The 23,356-nt window shown below is 35.2% G+C and overlaps 1 protein-coding gene across 1 annotated transcript in view; it reads left to right on the top strand.

Annotated features, from left to right (window-relative positions):
• Positions 1 to 23,356, top strand: part of HCLS1 (hematopoietic cell-specific Lyn substrate 1) — a 131,665-nt gene that overhangs the window by 47,923 nt on the left and 60,386 nt on the right. The window lies entirely within an intron of this gene.

Genomic DNA, 23,356 nt, shown 5'->3' with positions numbered 1-23,356 from the left:
TCTTTCCCCCACGGCCGGGAAAGGGAGGGTTTGTAAATCAGAAATCAGGCACAGCGTTAATTAAGTCCAGTGTGAGAGAATCTGCGGTGGTGGGTGCTTTGCTTTTACTTTGTCCAACTTCCTCTTTTTACACAAAGAGACAGAGGTTTAGAAAAGTAAATTGTCCATCCAAGGTCACACAGCTGGCTGGTGGAAAGACTCAGTTCTTCTCACTCTGAGTCTGGGGCTCTTCTTTACTTCCTCTTCAAAGAAACCCTTTTAGCGATATCTTAAGGAAAGCAAATATATAATCCTGGCTTCACTAATTTATGTATGTGGCCGAATTACTTAACCACTCTCTCCCTCTGTTTTCTCAATTGTGAAATGGGGATGAAAATACTTGGTGTGACTATGTGTTAGTAAGCTTACACATTAATGCATTAATATAGGTAGAGCACACAAATGATGCCCAGAACATACCAAGTGTTCACCAATGCTGTTATTTGAATATATGGACCGAAGACAGATACAGAATTCGCCTTTCCCTGGATTTTTCCATGCACATATGTCCACATAGGTAAACTTATTTAGGGGTGAACAACGAGCAGTTGAAAATTATAAAAATTTTACATATTGATCTTGTATCCTGAAACTTTGCTTAACTTGTTGATTAGTTCTAATAGTTTTCTTATGGATTCCTTAGGATTTTCTATATACAAGATCATGCCATCTGTGAACAGAGATATTTTTACTTCTTCCTTTCTAATTCAGATGCCTTTTATTTCCTTTTCTTGCTTGACTGCGCTGCCTAAAACTTTAAGCACTGTGCTAAATAAGAGTGATGAATGTGGCCATCCCAAATTTGTTTCCTGTTTTCTTTTTTTAATGTTTATTTATTTTTGAGAAAGAAAGAGTGAGAGAGAGAGAGAGAGAGAGAGAGAGAGAGAGAGAGAGTGAGTAGGGAAGGGTCAGAGAGACAGTCCAGGCTCTGAACTGTCAGCCCAGACCCTGACGTGGGGCTCAAACCCACCAACCGTAAGATCATGACCAGAGTCGAAGTCAGATGCCTAACTAACTGAATCATCCAGGTACCCCTCTTGTTTTTGATCTTAGGGGAGAAGCAGTCAGTCTTTTGCCATTATGATGTTACCTGTGGGCATTTTGTAGATGACCTTTATCAAGTCGAAGAAGTTGGAAAGTTTATCCCAATTTGTTGAGTGTCTTTTTCATGAAAGTGTAAGGAATTTTGTCACATGCTTTTCTGTGTCTATTAAAAAGATCATGTGACTTTGTCTTTATTCTACTAATATGGTATAGTACACAGATTTTTTTTAATGTTGAACCAACTTTGCATTCCTAGATGAACCCTATTTGGTCTGGTATATAATCCTTTTTATATGTTGCTGGATTTGGTATTCTAGTATTTTGTGGAGGATTTTTGCATCTATATTCATAAGGGATATTACTTTGTAATTTTTTCATGATGTCTTTGTTCCGTTCTGGTATCAGAGTAATGTGGTCTTATAGAATGAGTTAGAAAGTGTTCTCTTCTTGTTTTTTGGGGGAGAGTTTGTGAAAGATTGTTGTTAATTCTTTAAATGTTTGGCAGAATTTAGTAGTGAAGCCATCTAGGCCTGGACTTTTCTTTGTGGGAAATTTTTGATTATTAACTCAATCTCTTTATTTGTTAAAGCTCTATTCACATTTCTATTTCTTGTTTAGTCAAGTTTTGTATTTTGTGTCTTCCTAGGAAATTTTCCATTTCATCTAAATTATCTAATTTGTTATGAATAATTGCATAATTTTATAATTTGTGTAGTATTCCTTTACAATGCTTTTTATTTTTGTAAGGTTGGTAGTATAATCTTTCACTTATGATTCTAGTAATTTGAGTCTTCTTTTTTAATTTATTTTCTTTTGGTTTTGGTCAATCTATCTAAAGATTTATCATTTTTTTATCTTTTCAAAGAACTAGCTTTTTTTCCCTTTCAATTATTTAAAAAATTTTTTTGAGGATACTTGACAAACAATATTACATTAATTTTAGATATAAAACATAGTGATTCAACATCTCTGTATGTTACATCTCTATGCTCAAGTGAAGCTACAATTTGTCACTGTACATTGCTATTACAGTACTAGTGACTATATTCCCCATGCTGTCCCTTTTATTCCTGTCATTTAGTTATTCCATAACTGGAATCCTGTGTTTCCCTTCCCTTCTCCCATTTTGCCTGTCTCTTAAGCTTCCTTCCCTCTGGCAGCCATCAATTTATTCTCTATATTTATATGTCCTATTTGCTTTTGGTTTATTTATTTGTTTTGTTTTTAGATTCCACTGATAAGTGAAATATATGGTATTTGTCTTTTGTGCCAACATGGATGGGTCTAAAGGGTATTATGCTAAATGAAGTAAGTCGGACTGAGAAAGAGCTAGCTTTTGATTTTATTGACTTGCTGTATTGTTTTTCTTTTCTTTATTTGATTTATTTCTGCTCTAGTCTTTATATTCTTCCTTCTGCTTACCTTGGACTTAGTTTGCTTTTCTTTTTCTAGTTTATGAAGGTATAAACTTATTGGTTTGAGGGTAAATCTATGGAGACAGTAAAGGGATCAGTGGTTGCTAGAGGTTAGGGGAGAGAGAGGGATAAATAGATAGAACACAGAGAATTTTTAGGGCAGTGAAATTATCCTATAAGATACTATAATGATGGATACATGTCATTATACATTTGTCAAAATCCGTGTAATGTACACCGCCCAGAGTAAACCTTAATGTAAACTATGACTTTAGGTGATGGTATGTCAATGTAGGTTCATCAATTGTAACAAATATACCTACCCCTCCCGATAATGGAGGAGGCTATATATATGAGGGAGCAGGAAGTATATGGTAAATCTCTGTACCTTCTGCTTGATTTTGCTATGAACCTAAAACTGCTCTAAAAAATAAAGACTATTAAAAAAATCAAAAGTAAAAAAGAAAAGGCAAAAAATGTCACAGCCTAAGGGCCAATGTTTCTCTCCTAGGTCTGCAGTCTTGCTCTGCAAGATCCCTCTGCAGTGATCCAGGATGTGATGGGTAACAAAGACCTGCAAACCTGCTACTACTAGTGTCTGTTAGTTTCCCCAGTAAATATTGACCTAGTTATTATTATTATTATTATTATTATTTACCAGGTTATTAACATAATTTCTTCCATGATTTATTAATTACTTAAAAATGTACTCTTTATTTCTAAATGGAGAGAGAAGTTGAAGTTTCTTCTAGTCAAATTGCCTTATGACTTAAAAAAAATGCTGCTTATATGTTATTGGTTCATTTAAGTTTAAGATACACTTTGTGGTCTAGTACATGATCATTATGTGCTTGAAAATAATGTGTATTCTCTATCATTTGGATGAAGAAATCTACTTCTTTTAAGTCAAGTTTATTCACTGTGTGGTTAAAAACCTTCTCTATGCATACTGAATTTTAATCTATTTGACTCGGCAATTGTTGAGTATTATATTAAAATGTTCCATTACGATTATGTGTTTAAGTTTCCCCCAGAATTGTGTTCACTTTTCTTTATATGTCTTGGGAATACGTTGTTAAATAGATACAAATGCAGAATTATTATATTTTTCAGGTTAATTGTTCCTTTTGTCCTTGTCTAATATATTTTTACTTTTAACCAAGTGTTTTGCCTTAAAGTATAACTTGACAGATATTAATATATTTATTCAAGCTTCCTTCCTATTTAAAAAAATGTTATTAATTTGAGACACCATTTTTTAAACATAGGATTTTGTAGCTATAAATTTCCTTCTAAGTACTGATTTAACTTCCTCTCATATGTTTTGGCATGTTGTGTTTTTGTTTTCATTTGTCTCTGGGTATTTCCTAATTTTCCTTGTGATTTTGTCTTTATCTATTGGTTATTTGGGAATGTACTTTTTAATATTCATGTATTTGGGAATTTTGAGAATTTTCTGAATTTTCTTTTACTATTGATTTTTATTTTCATTCCCATGAGTTTGGAGAACAGAATTTATGACTTAAATCCTCTCAAATGTATTATTTTATGGCCTCAAAAGCCTTTTATCCACAACATCTTCTATATCCTTTATTCGATTCCTAGATCCTTACATATTTTTCATTGAGAGGTATTTATTTTATTATGTTTTGTTTTATTATTGGTTTTGGGGACATGCTATTAATTTTGTAGGTTGATCATGTACTGGAAAACTTGCTGAACAGTAATTCTAAAAGCCTGACAGTTGATGTTGTCAATTTTCCTAGATAATCATCTCATCTTCAAAATCTGTTGTATTTCTTTCTATGCCAGTTCATACGTTTCTTAGTACTTATGGATTCATATATTAAAACTAATGGTGATTGTGATTTCCCCTTAAATTTTGACTGAATATATCTATTAGAAAACCCTAGGCCCTAAATACTGGTAATAAAATATAAGTTTATATACTGCTCCCATTAAAGGTTAATGACCAACCCAGCCCTGCTGCTGACCCTTTAAAAAAAAAAAAAAAGCCTAAGGTAGGAATATTACTCAGCCATAAAAAAGAATAAAGTCTTGCCATTTGAAACAACGTGTATGGAGCTAGAGAGTATTATGCTAGGTGAAATAAGTCAGAGAAAAACAAATACCATATAACTTCATTCATATGTGGAATTTAAGAAACAAAACAGACAGGCAAAGGGAAGAGAGAGAGAGAGAGTCAAAGCAAGGAACAGATTCTTAATTATATAGAACAAACTGATGATTACCAGAAGGGAGGTAGGTGTGGGGGTGGATTAAATAGGTGATGAGGATTAAGGCGCTTGTTGTGATGAACACAGGATGATGTATGGAGCTGTTAAATTGCTATATTGTACACCTGAAACTAATATGACACTATATGTTAACTAACTGGAATTAAAATAAAAACTTGAAGTATACTCCTCTAGGATTTTTATGGTTTCATGGCTCACATTTAGGTCTTTAGTCCATTTGAATATATTTTTGTGTATGATGTAAGAAAGTGGTCCAGTTTCATTCTTCTGTGTGTTGCTGTCCAGGTTTCCAGAACCACTTGAAGAGACTCTTTTTCCCATTGGATATTCTTTCCTGCTTTGATTAAGATTAGTTGATCATATAGTTGTGGTTCATTTCTGGGTTTTCTATTCTATGTATCTATTTTTGTGTCAGTACTATACTGTCTTGATCATTACAGCTTTGTAATATTGAAGTCTGGAATCGTGATGCTCCAGCTTGCTTTTCTTTTTCAAGTTTGCTTTGGTTATTTGGGGTCTTCTGTGGTTCCATACTAATTTTAAAATTGTTTGTTCCAGCTCTGTGAAAAATGCAGTTGGTGATATGATAGGGATTGCACTAAATGTGTAGATTGCTTTGGGTAGTATAGACATTTTAACAATAGTTGTTCTTCCAATCCACAAGTATGGAATGTCTTTCCATTTCTTGGTGTCATATTCAACTTCTTTCACCAATGTTTTCAGAACATGGGTCTTTCACCTCTTTGGTTAGGCTTATTACTAGGTATTTTATTATTTTTGGTACAATTGTAAATGGGATTGTTTTCTTAATTTTTCTGCTGCTTCATTATTGGTGTATAGAAATACAACAGATTTCTGTATATTGATATTGTATCCTGCAACTTTAATGAATTTGTGTATCAGTTCTAGCAATTTTTTGGTGGAGAACACAGGTAGTAATCTCTTTGACACTGGCATTGCAACTTCTTTCTAGATATATCTCCCAATGCAAGGGAAACAAAAGCGAAAATAAACTATTGGGACTTCATCAAAATAAAAAGCTTCTGCACAGCAAAGGAAACAATCAACAAAACTAAAAGTCAACCCATTGAATGGGAGAAGATATTTGCTAACGATCAGATAAAGTATTAATACTCAAAATATATAAAGAACTTATAAAACTCAACACCCCCCCCCCCAATAATTCGATTTAAAAATGGGCAGAAGACCTGAACAGACATTTCTCCAAAGAAGACATCCAGAGGGCCAATAGGCACATGAAAAGATGCTCAACATTATGGATCATCAGGCAAATACAAATCAAAACTACAATGAGATTTCACCTCACACCTGATAGAATGGCTAAAATCAACAACACAAGAAACAACAAGTGTTGGCAAGGATGCGGAGAAAGGGGAACTCTCTTGCACTATTGGTGGGAATGCAAACTGGTACAGTCACTCTGGAAAACAGTATGGAGCTTCCTCAAAAAGTTAAAAATAGAACTGCCCTACAATTCAGCAATTGCACTATTAAGTATTTACTAAAAGAATACAAATACTAATTCAAAGGGATACATGCACCCCAGTGTTTATGGCAGCATTATATATAATAGCCAAATTATGGACACGGCCCAAATGTTCATTGACTGATGAATGGAAAAAGAAGATATGGTGTTTGTTTGTTTCTTTATTATATAATGGAATATTCCTCACCCATCAAAAAGAATGAAGTCTTGCCATTTTCATCGATGTGGATAGAACTAGAGCAAAATAAGTCAGTCAGAGAAAGATAGGTACCATATGATTTCACTCATATGTAGAATTTAAGAAACAAAACAAACAAGCAAAGGGATAAAAAAGAGAGAGGCAAACCAAGAAACAGACTTCTAACTACAGAGAACAAACTGATGGTTATCAGAGGGGAGGTGGGTAGGAGGATGGGTTAAATAGGTGATAGGGATTGAGGAGTGCACTTGTTTTAATGAGCACAACGTGTTGTATATTTTGTTGAATTACTATATTGTACACCTGAAACAAATATTGCATTGTTGACTAACTGGAATTTAAATAAAAACTTTTAAAATCCTAAAAAAAAATAAAATAAAAAATAAAAACAAAATTAAAAATTAATTAAAAGTTTAAGATAGTTTTGAGAAGAGGGAATTTTGGAGTCTCTTTGGCCATCTAAGGAATTAGGAAGGCCTATCTCCTGGGAGAGTTGTGGGGCTGATGTGTAGTACTGAGCTATACTTGTTAAAGCATCTCTAGTTTTTACACTTCTGTGGGAATCAAAGTGACACTGACCCATACATTTGGGTTTAGAAGCATACAAAGGAAAGAAAAGAGGCATGTATAAGAGACAAGAACATTTTTCTATATGATCTGGTATTTATTTGTACTTTGATCAGAGAAATCCAAACTCCACCACATTGGAGTTATTCTAGAATTCCAGGCAATCTCTTAGACTGCAAAGCCCCAGCTTGTCATACTCGACCTGATTTGTCCAGGAGATAGACCTACAGCTGGACCAGCACAGATGTGGAGAGAGGAACTCTTTTCTTCTAGCTGGGATCTTGTTGGTGAGGGATACTTCTATAGACAATGAAAAGAATGGCAGGATGTCTCACCCTCATCAGGAAAACTGTACACTTTCATGATTTAGGCTATGTCATAGGTATCAGAGTACAAAGCAAGACACTGAGGCCACTAGCTTCTCCAACTAAGGATTTTACATTTGGATATCTCAGTGGTGAGAGTCCCATGCCCAGTTGAAAGGGCCTAAGGGCTGATGTGGAAAGGAGCTACAGAAATCTGAAACTGCAGGAAGAAAAATAATGAAGACTGATTGACTTTGTGGTTGAGATGTGCACATTCTTGGATGGAAGGGTCTGGTTTGGTTGCTTTAGTAGTTGCTGCTGCTGCTTCCTCAATTTGAATTGTTGGTTCCTGAACCAGATACAAGAGTGGGAGAAGTGGGAGGATTATGGTCAGTGAATGGAGGATTTGGGGGCTTGTCTGGAGTGGAAAAAGCCAGATTATAACCCTCATGTCCTCTCCAAGTCCTCATGACACTGAATTCTGAGAGAGCAGAGATGGGCATGAGTGCAGGGACAGCAAGGAATCAGGACTGGGACCCCAGAGAAGGAAGAAGAAAAAAAAGGGGGTTGTTTCAGAGGTTGTTCTGGGACTTTAGAGAAGGTTTCCTGAACTCTAGAGAAGAGAAACTAGTCCAAGAAAGTTTCCTGAACTCTAAAGAAGAGAAGCTAGTCCTACCAGGGAGGTGAGGATTATAGTAAGGAATAGTGTAAGAAAAACTTTGGGGCCTTAGCAGATTCAGAGGTTGAGGGGAGCTCTTTGTCTCTTGGTAGCATTATGAATTAAACAGATTGCAGGGATTTACTTGGGAAGACCCTAAGTCAGGAATCTGAATAAGAGTCCTTCCTCTATTTGAGCTCTACAGTACAAGAACTCTGAAGTTCTAATTCCAGTTATACTGCTTATTCTTGTATCTGTGATCCAAACACTTTGCCCCTGAACCTCAGTTTTCCTCATCTTTTAAACTGGATGATAGCAAGGCCAACATATGTGATGTGCCCAGTTCAGTACTAGTGCACAGTATGTATTCAATATTGAAATATTATTATTATGTTATGACAGAAATTTCCAGATTGTGGTTTGGATGAAGGTGCCAAGCACACTTCAGGGAATCAGATAGACCTTTACTATTGACTTGGGTAAGTTGAGTTTCGAAGGTGATTCCTCCTGGGGATTTTAATCTGGAAACATGGTGTGGATAAACAGAGTCTCCAACTCTTCATGCTGTGTGGGCAAATGAGGTGTGTTTTTGGTACTTCTTCCATTACACCACCTCCTTTCCTAAAAACTCCCAAGAAACCACAACTGTGAATTTTCCATGACTTCCTTCAACACGGCTTGGACTTTAGGAGATAAAGGTCCCAGGTCTTCACTCTGGGTGGCTGAACCCTGTGTAACAGTGCTTTGTCCTCTGTTTTCTGAGATTTAGTTTTTTCCTCTGGGAAAAGTTACCTCTTAACTTTCTCCCTATCCAGTTTGTTCACTCTGGGACATGACTCCTTTGAGTTTCGGTTTGCCCTGAACTGAAAACAGAAAACCCCCTTCTCTGGTACTCTGTCTACCCTGCCTAACCTCAAGATAGTGGACAATGGTTTCCCTCTTCTTTTTCACACTTTTGTTTCCTTTAAAAACTAGGAAGAAGGTGCATCTCCCTGCACCTAAATATAACACACTCTTCAAAGTGGGTTTTCTCTCTTTGCTTATTTATTTTGGAACTTGATCCATCTTGTCTGGTAAATAGGGTTTTTCTTTTCCAGGATTTCTGAAGCTCTAATCATTGCCCTGGGAAAAAGTTCATAAGAAATAAGACATTACTAAAGTCATGCTGGCAATCAAAAAGTTATAGAGTATTTTTTTAAAATGGCAATTGAGAGAAAGGAAAATTTCTAAGAAAATACAATTACCATAATTTACTAAAAACAATAACTGCAGAACCTGAATAAACTAAAAACTACACAAAAACATAAGATATATTATGGAATTCAAGACAATTCTGTGCTATATGGAATTCAAGGCAATGCTGTTATATGCCCATTTCAATAAAAGAAGGAATGGTTTTCACTTGAACTTCACTTCTTATATTTGAAGTCCATAACACCAGTACTAAACCCAGGCAAGAATAGACACCATAAGTTTTTTACAATTAATGTTTATTTATTTTTGAGAGAGGCAGAGAACAGCACACAAGTGGGACAAGGAAAGAGGGAGAGGGAGACACAGAATCAGAAACAGGCTCCAGGCTCTGCACTGTCAAAGCACAGAGCCTGACGCAGGGCTAGAACTCATGAGCTGTGAGATCATGACGTGAGCTGAAGTTGGATGCTCAACCAACTGAGCCGCCCAGGCACCTCAAGAATAAATTCTATAAACAAAGCTACAGACTATGCTAATTAGGAACATAGATGTAAATAACCTATATGAAATATATTTAATATAATCACATATTTATATGTATATATTCTATACTTACAGTATCTAATTTATTTTTGAGATTCATATATATGTATTTGAAATCAAATATGTAAAATATTAATTTATATTGATTTTTCTACTCATATTTTATAAAATTATTCTATTCAAACTTAGGTAGTTGATATCTTCATCAACACTCTGAGATTACTCTTTTCATTAAGCTGTATAGTTTTACTGAGCGCACAATCTTACTTCCAATGAAGTTGTATGTGATACAGCACTTTCAGAATGTGTTTTTGGAATGCTATTACTGGGAATTTTGTTCTAGGTTACAAGAATATACTATTAAGATAACTGTTTTGCCTCCACATTCATCCTTTAGGGGTGCATCCTTGATCTCTACAAACTTCTAGTTACTATTTGGCTTTAAAACAGGAAAACGGTTTATTTATTTGGGTAAGTTATGTACGGACACAGTACAAAATTGAAAACAACTTTGTTCCTTAGCTCTCTAGAGCTGTTTTGTTCAATACAGTAGCCACTACCCATCATGGCTGTCAAGTACATGATATGTGGCTAGTTCCACTGAGTTACTGAATTTTTAATTTTATTAAATTTTAATTTAAATTTAAAAACAGATACTCAATCCAGTTACTGGTAACTTTTTTAGTATATTTAGAACAACTTGGGTCTACTTTTTAAATTTTTTTAACATTTATTTATTTTTGAGAGACAGAGAGACAGAGCATGAGTGGAGGAGAGGCAGAGAGAGAGAGGGAGATACATAATCCAAAGCAGGCTCCAGGCTCTGTGCTGTCAGCACAGAGCCGACACAAGACTTGAACGCCTGAAACTTGAGATCATGACCTGAGCCAAAGTCGTATGCTTAACCGACTGAGCTACCCAGGCACCCCTTTGGTCTACTTTTTAAATTAAATTTTATGAACTCTAAAAGCATATTAAGTATTTATGATGAAAATTTAGCATCTAGGTTGAGATATGCTGTTAAGTATAAAGTATTCATTGGATTTCAAAGTCTTAATATGAACAAACGAATGTAAAATATCTCATTGGACTGTACGTGGTCTAGCAAAGTATCGTTACAGTTTAAGATGTTAAATTCTGAGGGTGCCTAAGTGGTTCAGTCAGTTGAGCGTCAGGCTGTTGGTTTCTACTCAGGTCATGATCTTGTGGTTCGTGAGTTTGAGCCCCACATGGGACACTGTTCTGGCAGTACAGAGCCTGCTTGGGATTCTCTCTCTCCCTCTGTCTGCCCCTCCCCTTCTTGCACATGTGCACATGTAAAAAGCTATAACATGTTATTTCTGTATTACATATATATTGTCTGATTTAATTATGCATTAAAAGTAAAGGTAAAGGCTTTACGTTTCTTATCTGTGTATGCAAACACACAACATATAAAAGTAAATTAAATGAAGAAAAAAACTTATAGGTGATAAAAAGAAGGAAAAGAGTAATCTTTGTGTGTTTTTAGCTTTTTATATACTCATGTCATTATTGATGTATGTGTTTATTTGAAATATTCTTTTTAGTAAAACTGTAGCAATATTTTTGCATCTAAGCTTTGTGCCCTTATCTTGGTGTAATAACTAGTCTCTTCTGATACCTATTATTTGTGTTTTTCAAATGAGTCTTGGAGCTTTGATTGTGACTTGCCACTTATCCATGGGAAGATGCAGAGATGCAGAAGAAAGACAGCGGGGAATCATCAGGGCTTAAGAAGAGGAGAAGCCTCAAAACATCAACACGTATACATTGGAAAGTTCAGAAGACCATTCTGAGAAAAGATGCTTTTGCACATATAAAAGCTGAAAGAATCCATCAACAACAGACTTTCACTATAGGATATGTTAAAGGCCATTCTTCAGACAGAAGGAAATGTATATCTGGTTAAGAACTTGCATCTGGAATATCTAATAAACACATCTCAAAAATGAAGAAAAACATTCCAATTAAAAATCGTAGAATTTAATTTAATTAGAATTAAAAGGTTTGAATAAGCATTTCACCAAAGATATATAAATGGTCATGTGAAGGAATATGGAGAAATTAGAACTCTCATATAACAATTGGAGATTACTGGTGGAACTATTAAATGATACAGCTACTTTGGAAGACAGTTTGGCATTTTCTTTAAAAGAAAGTTTAACATAATCTTACCATACAACCCAGCAATTTCACTCCTAGGAATCTACCCAAGAGAAATGCGAACATTCATCCATTCAGAGATATATGCACAACTATTCACAGCCCCACTGTTCATAATTGCCAAAATCTGATAACAATCTAAATCTCCTTGTTGTTGAATGGACATACAAATGTGTTATATCTATACGATGGAATATCATTCATCAACAAAAAAAATAATGGATTGCTGATACATTTTACAACATGGATGAACCTCAAAAACATACTAAATGAGATATATATTTGCTAAGACTTAATGATGGGCTCATGGGAATTCATTATACTATTCTCTGTTTTTCTTTATAATTGAAATTTTATATGTTAAAAATAAGTAAGTAAAATTCAATCTTTAGCAATCATCTTTTTTCCAAAAGAAGAGAGATCCACTCTGAGATGGAACTATTATGTGCAGGAACTATGTTTGCCAAGGTGAACGACTGGAGGAAATGGAGTGGAGATTCAGTAATTTTATGTTTAATGGTGGAAATTTTCCTCAGAAACTAATTATCTAGGAATGTGATAGAAACGGGTGACTTAAACTCTTCACTTCAGCTCATAAATCATAAATAGGTGATGCTAATAATGCTATTTTATAATAGGGTTTGTAAATGTTACACAGATGTATTAATGTCAGGCATTAATACACACAAAACACTAGCATAATGCATGGCACATAATATACACAACAGAAGTGTTTTCTTTTTAAATTTTTATTATTTTAGAATATTTGTCATTGATGGGGCACCTGGGTGGCTCAGTCAGTTAAGTGTCTGATTTCAGCTCAGGTCATGATCTCACCATTTGTGAGTTCGAGCCCTGCATAGGGCTCTGTGCTGACAGCTTGGATCCTGGACCCTGCTTCGGATTATGTGTTTCTCTCTCTCTCTCTCTCTCTCTCTCGGCCCCTTTCCCACTCGACCTCTTTGTCTCTCTCAAAAATAAAGAAACAAAAAAAAAAAAATAGAAGAAGAATATTTGGCATTGAAAATGAAGTCTCTTTAATTGAAGTTATAAACTATATTTAACATAGGCTATGTAACAACCCTAACACTTTTCTGATAATCAAATCACTGCCTCTGCACCTACTGATCTTATAATAATTAACTCCCTCAGCATATCAGGTGTAAGTTAGGAAAATATTACCAATTACAATAGTTTCATAGAAAACAAATTCAAAAAAACTATATTACTAATGTTTGTTATGTGCTTATATACTATGATATAGGAACTATACTTTTTAAAAAACTCACAAAATTATAGTTTATTAACACATAAAAAGTAAACTACAAAAATTATACCAAACCTATATTAGTGACTGCCTCAGAGAAGAAAGAGGTGGGATAGAACAGTTAAGAATGATTGTTAAGTAAGTGCTTTGGCTTAATCACTATCATTTTTTAAATAAATAAGACTAAGTTATATATTTCTTATGTGATTTACTTTGAGCATAAAGTTGGAAAAAGCAACTGGAAAAACGTGATTATATGTTAACAGGTTTTTTTTCTTTTTTGTGGTGACATTATAGGTATTTGCTATAATATTCATTGTTCTTTTCTGTATTTTAAGGCATACATTTTTATTAAGACAACCAGCTACATTACCAGAAAATTTTCATGATCATATAAAAAGATGACATAAAATTAAAAAAAATTAGACAGTCATTTCTGATAAAATGTTGGTCAAGGTAGGAATAGAAGGTATTTCCTGAATGCAAATTGGTGCAGCCGCTCTGGAAAGCAGTGTGGAGGTTCCTCAAAAAATTAAAAATAGACCTACCCTATGACCCAGCAATAGCACTGCTAGGAATTTACCCAAGCGATACAGGAGTACTGAGGCATAGGGGCACTTGTACCCCAATGTTTATAGCAGCACTCTCAACAATAGCCAAATTTTGGAAAGAGCCTAAATGTCCATCAACTGATGAATGGATAAAGAAATTATGGTTTATATACACAATGGAATACTACGTGGCAATGAGAAAGAATGAAATATGGCCTTTTGTAGCAACGTGGATGGAACTGGAGAGTGTGATGCTAAGTGAAATAAACCATACAGAGAAAGACAGATACCATATGGTTTCACTCTTATGTGGATCCTGAGAAACTTAACAGAAACCCATGGGGGAGAGGAAGGAAAAAAAAAAAAAAGAGGTTAGAGGGGGAGAGAGCCAAAGCATAAGAGACTGTTGAAAACTGAGAACAAACTGAGGGTTGATGGGGGGTGGGAGGGAGGGGAGGGTGGGGGATGGGCATTGAGGAGGGCACCTTTTGGGATGAGCACTGGGTGTTGTATGGAAACCAATTTGACAATAAATTTCATATATTGAAAAAAAAAAAGAAGGTATTTCCTTAACCAAAAGAGTTTCTATATCAAAATGGATAAATACTTGGGGCACCTGCGTGGCTCAGTTGGTTAAGCATCCAACTTTGGCTCAGGTCATGATCTCACAGTTTGTGAGTCAAACCCCTTATCAGGCTGTCTGCTGTCAGCACAGAGCCCAATTCAGATTCTCTCCCCCCACTACTCCTCCCTCGCATATGCACTCTGTGTCTCTCAAAAATAAATATATTTTTAAAAAAATGATAAATACTTAATAAGAGACATCAAGACCATTACTATTAAAGTAAATAAGAGGCAAAAATGTCCTCTAACTTAGGTACTGTGCAGCATTGCACTAGTGTACCTAGCAAATGAAACAAAATATGAATAAGAAATAAGTAGCACAACAAAAAAGCAAAAGTGTCATATTTGCAAAACACCAAAAAGTTCATCTTTAAAATTCCACTGGAAAAAAAAAACCCCAAAATATAATATTGTGTAAAACACTTCAACACATTGGAAGAATATAAGATTGTGATGCAACCATTAAGTGTTTTAAAGCAAATAAGAAATGTAAGGTCAACATTGCATTTTAAAAGTTCCTATATGTTAGATCCTCAAAATATATAGAATGCCTAAGAATATATCTAAATGAAATGTCTAAAAACTATATGAAATAAATTATAAAGCTGTGTAAAGGGCATAAATGATCATTGTACTCATATGTGGAATTTAAGAAATAGATGAACATGGGGGGAAGTGAGAGAGGCAAACCATAAAACAGACTCTCAACTATAGAGAACAAACTGAGGGTTGCTGGAGGGGTGGTGGGTGGGCAGTTGGGTTAGATAGGTGATGGGCATTAAGGAGGGCACTTGTTGTGATGAGCAATGGGTGTTACATGTAAGTGATGAATCACTAAATTCTACTCCTGAAACTAATATTACACCGTATGTTAACTAACTGGAATTTAAATAAAAAATTGAAACAAAAAAGGCATATTATGTTCTTGAGAGAAATGAGTAAATATTACAAAAATGTCAATCTCCTCTTCCAAATAGTTCTATAACTTCAGTTTAATCCTAATCAATATCTTTTTTTGTTCTTTCAGCCATTTTTTAAATTTGCAGTTCTTGTTCAATGCAAATCAATTCCATAATATGAGAAGTTACTATGAATCAAAGCATAAATATACAAACACAATATACAATCCAAAGTAGGTAGACAACATTCAGGCATGAAACAAAAAGGAATGTTCATTCATACACAGTAGCTTGAGATCTGTTGGAAATGGTTGTTATGGCGTGGGTTCCTAAAGTTGGGGAAAAAATGACTTTGGTCATCAAGACTACTGTGGCCATATTAGATATTGGAACATTTAAGCATCAGTGGGAGATGGGTGGGCAGATGGGTTAGATAGGTGATGGGCATTAAGGAGGGCACTTGTTCTGATGAGCCTCAGTGGGTGACCATGTGAACAAAATATTTTAGAGTGTCTATTTTTAAAAAGCTTTCTGTGCATCTGGGCAGTTGTGAAAAGATGTACTTTCCAGAATCAAGCCTTCTTTGGGCTTAGGATGAAGTTCTAACCATCTAAAAATATTGGCGAACAGAAAGTTTTCCAAATGTGATTATTCTGATTCAGAGTTAAAAAAAAAAGTATTTACAAAAAGAGTATAAAAGTTTTCCTGAATTTATTATAAGTAAGCTTCTAGTCTTCACTTCCCAAATACTTGATTTATAATTTTGGCTCCTGCACATATTTTGTCTTTTTAATTTCAAGATTTGTTAATTTTACCTTCACAACAGATTTTTTTTAATTGCAAAAAGTATTCAACATAAGCAGAAATAAAAGCATTTTGAAATTAGTTGAGGTCAATGTACTCCTACTTTTTGGAATCAGTTTAGATAAATGAATCTAGCACTCTTGTTGAATAGGAATGAATGATATGTATATAAGCAAAATTTGCTCATTATGCTTCAATCTGGGGTAGATTCCAATCCATCATTGCCTTGGCACGTGTCAACTACTATACAAAAAATCAAATGCAATGTCAAATCCAAAGCCTCAGGGGAAAGAGTTCAGTTCCCAAAAAACAGTGATAGCTCAACAATGTAAAACTTTATCTAGACTACACTGGCATTAAATCAGTACTGCTGAGACAATACATTGAGGATTTACGGCAACACCTGGAAGATTCTTCCATGTACATATAAATAGAATTATGGAAGCTTTTTGTATTAACTGTTTTATGGCCTTAAAGATTTAAAGAACCAAATGAAAACTGATTCTGTTGACATCCCATCCTTTATATCTAGGTAAGATAAAATCTATTCTCATTTTCAAGGTAGAATTTACCTGTCCATACTTCTTAAGCCACCTTTAAAGAAATCATACCTTAACTAATCTTGGATGTTGTCTCTTCATCTTGTACATGCAACTCCAGTAGATTTAATAGACATTCATCATCCAGACAATAGACTCTTCATATGTTCTTCAAACCAGTAAAACTTGGGATCCTCAACATTTTCTGTGTCAATAAAATAAAGTGTGGAATTAGCAGATTCAACAAGGACCTGTTTTTTCTCTGTCACACTGGCTGTCTAGACACCATTTGGATTGGGTTTAGAAGATGGGGAAGTATAGATGTTTCTTGGCCTAAGTCTCTTATCTTAACCGTAGAGATGTAGAAGGGAACAAGACGATGAAGAGACTGGCTGTTGACTGCAGAGCACTGCTAGTTGTCAGGATGATGGCATTAGCTGGATTTGGGGCAGTGGAGGTATTCTGGGAGGAGTTACTTGAAAGTATTACAGTAGGTTTTTGATTTGAATAAATCTGTGTGGGTAGAAGCAGCTACAGAAGAAGAAGCCCCAGTGAGAGCCTGGCCATCATCGCCCTACCCAGGTCCACTCTGCCAGTATCAGTGCTCTCACTTGATGCCACATGAGTGGAGACCCGCTGGCTCAAGGTGGGGGCAGGCAAGGTGTCTAATCAATTTATTAATAGATTTTTTTTATGGAGTTTGACAAGATGGTTCCAAAATTCGGAAAAGAAAGTATCTAAAAGTATGTAATTTTTTATTTTTAAAAGAAAGAGAATGGGCTAGACTGCCATCTAACATACTTTAAATAGGTAACATGGAATGCGGCAGTTTTGGTGCCAAAAAGGTTAAATTAGAGCTACAACAGAATATAGAAAAAACAAACAAACACTACTCTAGATGGAAAACTGGCATTTCCAAGCAGTAGGAATAGAACAAGTTGCCATTAGTGTGTAAGAAATTACACTCTAACTCACAAAATTCAATAGCAATTACAAATAGATTCAAGTTTATTTTTTAACGTTTACATTGAAATAATAAAAGAACAAAAACCTTAAATGGTTAAAATAAATTGCATCAGACTAGAGAGACTTGAAATATGTATTAAAGGATTCATATCCCTATTTTATAAAAAAAATTGTTCAAAAATAATGAGAAAAAACAAATTCCATCATAAAATTGGGTCAAAGGCATGAAAAAATAATGTCTAGAAAGGAAGGTAAAAATGTTTAAAATGGTGAAAAATGCTCAACTTCACTAGGGATTCATAATGTGTAAATTAACACAATGAGTTAATTTTTCTCCCACAAGACTGGCAAAAACTTTAACTATAAATCAAACTTTATTGATAATGTGGGGGAATGCATACCATTATTTATTATTAGTGGAGGTGTGAAGTGGCACAAAATTTGAAAAGAAAGTTAGTAATAGCTTTCATTTTAATATACTTCATACCATTGAACCCAGAATATTTATCACTGGGAATTAAAATGTTAATTCATCAATAGAAAGCTGGTGAAATAATCTTTTGTATATCCATAGCTTAGAATAGTACCTAATCATGTATATTTTTTAAATTGTGGTGAAATATACATAATTTAAAATTTACTATTGACATCATTGTTTAGTGTATAGTTTGGTAGCATTAAGTACGTTCACACTGTGGTGAAACCAATCTCCAGACTGTTTTCATCTTACAAAACTGAAACTCTGTACCCATTAAATAACAACTCCCACTCCTCCCTCCCCCAGCGCTTGACAACCACCATTTTCTGTTGTTTGTATGAATCTACTACTCTAGATACCTCATGTAAGTAGAATCATATAGTGTTTGTATTTTTGTGACTTGCTTATTTCATGTAGTATAATGTCCTCACATTTCATCCATGTTATAGCATGTATCAGAATCTCCTTCCTTTTCAAGGCTAAATAATATTCCATTGTATGTATATACCACATATGGGGTTTTTTTTGTTTATCCATGTATCTGCTGTTGGACACTTGGGTTGTTTTTACCTTTTGGCTATTGTTAATAATGCTATTATGAAAACGTGTATACAAATATCTCCTTTTACCCTGCTTCCAGTTCTTTTGTGTGAAATTTCTGGATCATATGATAATTCTATTTTTAATTTTTGAGATATCACCATACTGCTTTCTATAGTGGGTGCACCATTCTACGTTCCCACCAACAGGGCACAAAGATTCCAATTTCTCCACATTTTTGTCAGCACTTGTTATTTTCTGTTTGTTTTTTGATAGTTGCCATCATGATGGGTGTGAGGGGAATATCTTGCGGTTTTGAATTGCTTTTGCCTAATGATTAACTATTTTGAGAATATTTTCATATGCTTGTTGGTCATTAGTATATCTTCTTGGAGAAATGACCTATTTATTATTTTATAGGAGTTCTTTATCTATTATGGATGTTAACCCCTTATCAGATATATGATTTGCAAATATTTTCTCCATTCCATAGTTTGCCATTCTACTGTTGATTCTGTCCTTTGGTGCACAGAAGTTTTTCACTTTTATGTTATCTAATCTATGTATTTATACTTTTGTTGCCTCTGTTTGTGGTATAATCTCTAAGAAGTCATCGCAGATCCAATGTTGTGAAGCTTTTCCCCTATGTTTTCTTATAGTTTTGCCTCTCACGTTTAGATCTTTGATCCATTTTGAGTTAATTTTTCTATAGAGTAAGGTAAGGGTCCATATTCATCCTTTTGCATGTGGATATCCAGTTTTCCCAACATCATTTATTGAAGATATTCTGCTTTCCCCAGTCAATGGTCTTGGCATCCCTGTCAAAAATCAGCTGACCATATACATGTGAGACTGTATTTCTGGGCTTTCTCTTCTTTTCTATTGGTGCATGTATGTCTTTATGCCAGTACTGTTGTGATCACTGTAGTTTGTTTAGAAATCAGGAGTATGAGTCTTGGGTCTCCAACTTTGTTCTTTCTCAAGATTTTTTTAGCTATTTGTGGTCCCTTGAGATTCCATGTGAATTTTAGGATGGATTTTTGTATTTTTGCAAACCATACCATTGGGATTTTGATAGATATTGCATTAAGTTCATACATTGCTTTAGGTAGTATTGATATCTTAACAATATGAAGCCTTCCAATCCATTCTCACAGGATTTATTTCCATGTATTTATCTACTCTTTAATTACTTTCAGCAACATTTTGTAGTTTTTAGTTTACTTAGTTTTTAGTTTGGTTTGCTTCCTTGGTTTATTCCTTAGTACTTTATTCTTTTTGATGCTATTGTAAGTGGAATTGTTTTATTAATTTCCTTTTCATATTGTTCATTGTATATAGAAACTTAAATGATTTTTGTACAGTCATATAGTTTTTAAAAGGTAGATATTATGAACATAGAAAAATCTCTAGGATACATTGTTGAATAAAAACAAGTACATATTTCAGAATTCAGTAAGATACAACTTATGAAAAGAAATATCTGTATACATTTATATACTACCACTCTATAAATGAGGTTTTTTCACATTTTCCCACAATGGTGGATGACAATATTCCTGTGTGATATTATGATTTATAATAAACATATATTTCAGTCTTTGTCCATGGTTCCTGGCTCACAGCTCCCAAAAGCTTCAAATTTCCTAATTGATAACAGCAATGGGGGCATCTTTTGTTATAGTATTTGGTCTCTTGTCCTCAGTTCTTTAAAGTTCTTCAGTCTTAAAGGTTAAATGGGTGTCTTGATATTTATAAATGCTCCTTTCAACCACAACTGAGTTTACACTAATAAGGTGACTTTTGGAAATCCCCTAGAGATGGAGGCAGGGGGCTATTTGCAAGGGAACAAATCCTGATTAGAGGATTGGAAGTTGCTAGCCCTACCACTGATTTGTGGGGATGGGAGAGGACTTGGAGGTTGAATAAATCACCAATGACAATTATTTAATTAATCATGGCTATGTAATGAAGCCTCCATAAAAACCCAAAGGGGATTGTTTGGACAGCTTCCAGGTTGGTGAACCAGATGCAATGACATGCTGCTCGGCCAGGGCCAAACAAATTCCAAGCAGATAGAAGTTCCTTTGTTTTGGACCTTGCCCTATATATCTTGTCATCTGGCTGTTAATTTGTATCCTTTACTATCCTTTGTAATAAACTGGCAATAATCTAGCGAGCAAACTGGTTTCCTGAGTTCTGTGAGCTCAGGAATTAATTAATTGAACCCAAGAAGGGGGTCATGGGAACCTCTGACATAGAGGCAGTTGGTCAGAAGCAGAAGTGACAACCTAGATTTTGGGTTGGCATTTGAAGTGGGGGCAGTCTTGTGAGACTGAGCCCTTAATTTGTGGAATCTGAATGAGGCTATCTCTAAGTAGATAATATCAGAATTGAGATGAATTTAGGACACCCAGCTGTTTGACATGGTTTTTCCCACCCATAAGAATTGGTGTCAGAATCATACCTTGCCTTTGGAAAGGAGTTTTCAGTCACTTTTTACTTCAGTCTTTCCCTCTCAGAAAAAAAAACATTCTCTCTTGCTCTGTAGCTTGTGTTTTCAGCTTATCTATCTTAATGTAGTCAAGCATGGGTGAAAGGCACTTGACTGTGATTATGAAATTTATAACTTCCCCTTTTATAATGGGGACATTTTTTTGAATAGGTTTTTGAAAAGAAGGTATAACAATGAATAACTGTTTTAAAACAAATGTAAAATACAGTTACAGGGCCCCCTGTGAAGAGGGTAACAGTGGAGGAGGGAGGGTGAAGGAGAGTTGTAGTCACTGGGACCCTCTAGATCTGATGGTGTCAAGTTCATGCTGGAATCATCCATATTGATAAGAGGGTATGACTGGGAATTCTCTGGGGCCATTCTGTTTATCAGGGGTGCTGACATCTGGGAAGGAAAACCTATATGAGAAAGGGGATACTGATGCATTCATTCATTCCCTGGGAAACAATGTTTTCAAGGTGCCTCGGCTTGCTGTAACAATCTTGGACAAATGAAGTTAATTCCAGGAAACTCTACATCAGCTGGAAAGTGATTCACATGTATACCATAGAAAAATACTCCAGATGTATTAGTCCAAAATGAAACTTTGGTAATATTAAGAGAATTGAGCTGATATCTTTGTGATTCAGAGTAGGGGGACTTTAAAAAATGAGGTTGTTGAAATACAGTCTTTACATGAAAAGATGGATACATTAGACAATTAGATGAGATCAAATGCCCATGGATTTCTCATCAAGAACCAAGGAAGACTGACAGTGGAATAAAATCTTTAAAGTGCTAAAATACCTGTCAACTTAGAATTCTATATCTATATCCAAAGAAAGCATCCTTCAAGAATAAAGGTAAAATACAGACGTTCTCAGATCAAGGGAAACTATGAGACTCTATGGCCAGTAGTCCTGTTCTATAGAAATGTTAAAGGAAGTTCCTCAGACTGAAGAGAAATGGTACTAAGGGAAAATTGGAACTTCAAGAATGAAAGGAAGAGCCACAGAATTGGAAAATATCTGGTTAAATATAATAGACTAATTTTCTCTTCTTCAGTTATTTGGATTCTATACAAATACTGAAAGCAAAAAATTATCACATTTTCTAGTGCTGTATTTTTTTTTTTACTTTTACTTTTGAAATAATTACATGTGCACAGAAGTTGCCAAAAAAAAAAAAAAAAAAAAGGACAAGGAGGTTCTGTGTACCCTTCATCCAGCCTCTCCCAATGGTGACATCTTGCATAACTGTAGTATATTATCAATACCAGGAAAATGACATTGGTACAGTCCACAAAGCTTACTCAGATTTCACCAACAGCATTACACAATTTAGACTGCATGGTGGACGGTCTAAGATGCTTCTACCCAACCTTCCCTTCTCCTTCACTAGAAGTCAGATTTGTGTTATGATCTGACAGCCCTTCTGGCCTTCCCCATTTTCTGGCACAGGCATTTCCCCTAATAAAATTCTTGGAGATTTAGTCCTACCTGACATGCGTTTCTTAGACAACACAGACTGCACAAAAATTCACCCTATTTTTTATGTTACCAGTTAATCCATCCTGGAAAATGGGATTCAGCCTGAGCTAGAAGCATTTGGGATTCATTTGACTATTGTAACTGTTCCTCCTTCAAGGAGTTCTGTGGGCCCCTAAGAGATGGGGGTCAGACTGAAAGGAAGGCTCACTGTGATCAACTTTGTCTTGCTGTATCACATCAATGCTGTAATCACTCATGTAGATAAAAAGGGTGGGTCTGGGAAGTTCCAGGGGCTCCTCTGTTCATCCAGGCACCAGAGGGCTGCATTGGTAAGTCTGTGGAATAGAGTAGAGTGGGGAATGAAGAGTGATGAGCTCATTCATTTCTTGGAATGCGATGTATTGAAGACAACAGGTCCTTCACATAGTACCTCTGAATTTGAGAGTGACTTCACCTTCCTAAGCCTGTTCCCCAGTTGAAAAATAATTATAATCTCCATCTCACATGGCTGTAGTGATGATTCACTAAAATCCTATCTGTAAACCACAAAGCTTGTTGCAATGTAATGCTCAAGGAATGGGAACTGCTGTTATTTAGAAAAGTAATTCAGACCATGTAACTGTACTGCTTAGAGCTCTTCCATGACTCCCTAGTGCAGGTGGGACAAATCCCACATCCTCAGTGACCTTGGCCTAGGAAGACTTACAGGAACAGGCAGTAACCTGGAAAAATAGCCCTTGTCTTGGGGCGCCTGGGTGGCTCAGTCGGTTGAGCATGCGACTTCAGCTCAG

The sequence above is a fragment of the Panthera pardus genome, unplaced genomic scaffold, assembly GCF_024362965.1.
Source record: "Panthera pardus isolate Hobbes unplaced genomic scaffold, ASM2436296v1 HiC_scaffold_16, whole genome shotgun sequence".
NCBI classification, from domain to species: domain Eukaryota; kingdom Metazoa; phylum Chordata; class Mammalia; order Carnivora; family Felidae; genus Panthera; species Panthera pardus.
Note: the sequence above shows the minus strand (reverse complement) of the source record. Positions and strands in the feature narration are given on the sequence as shown.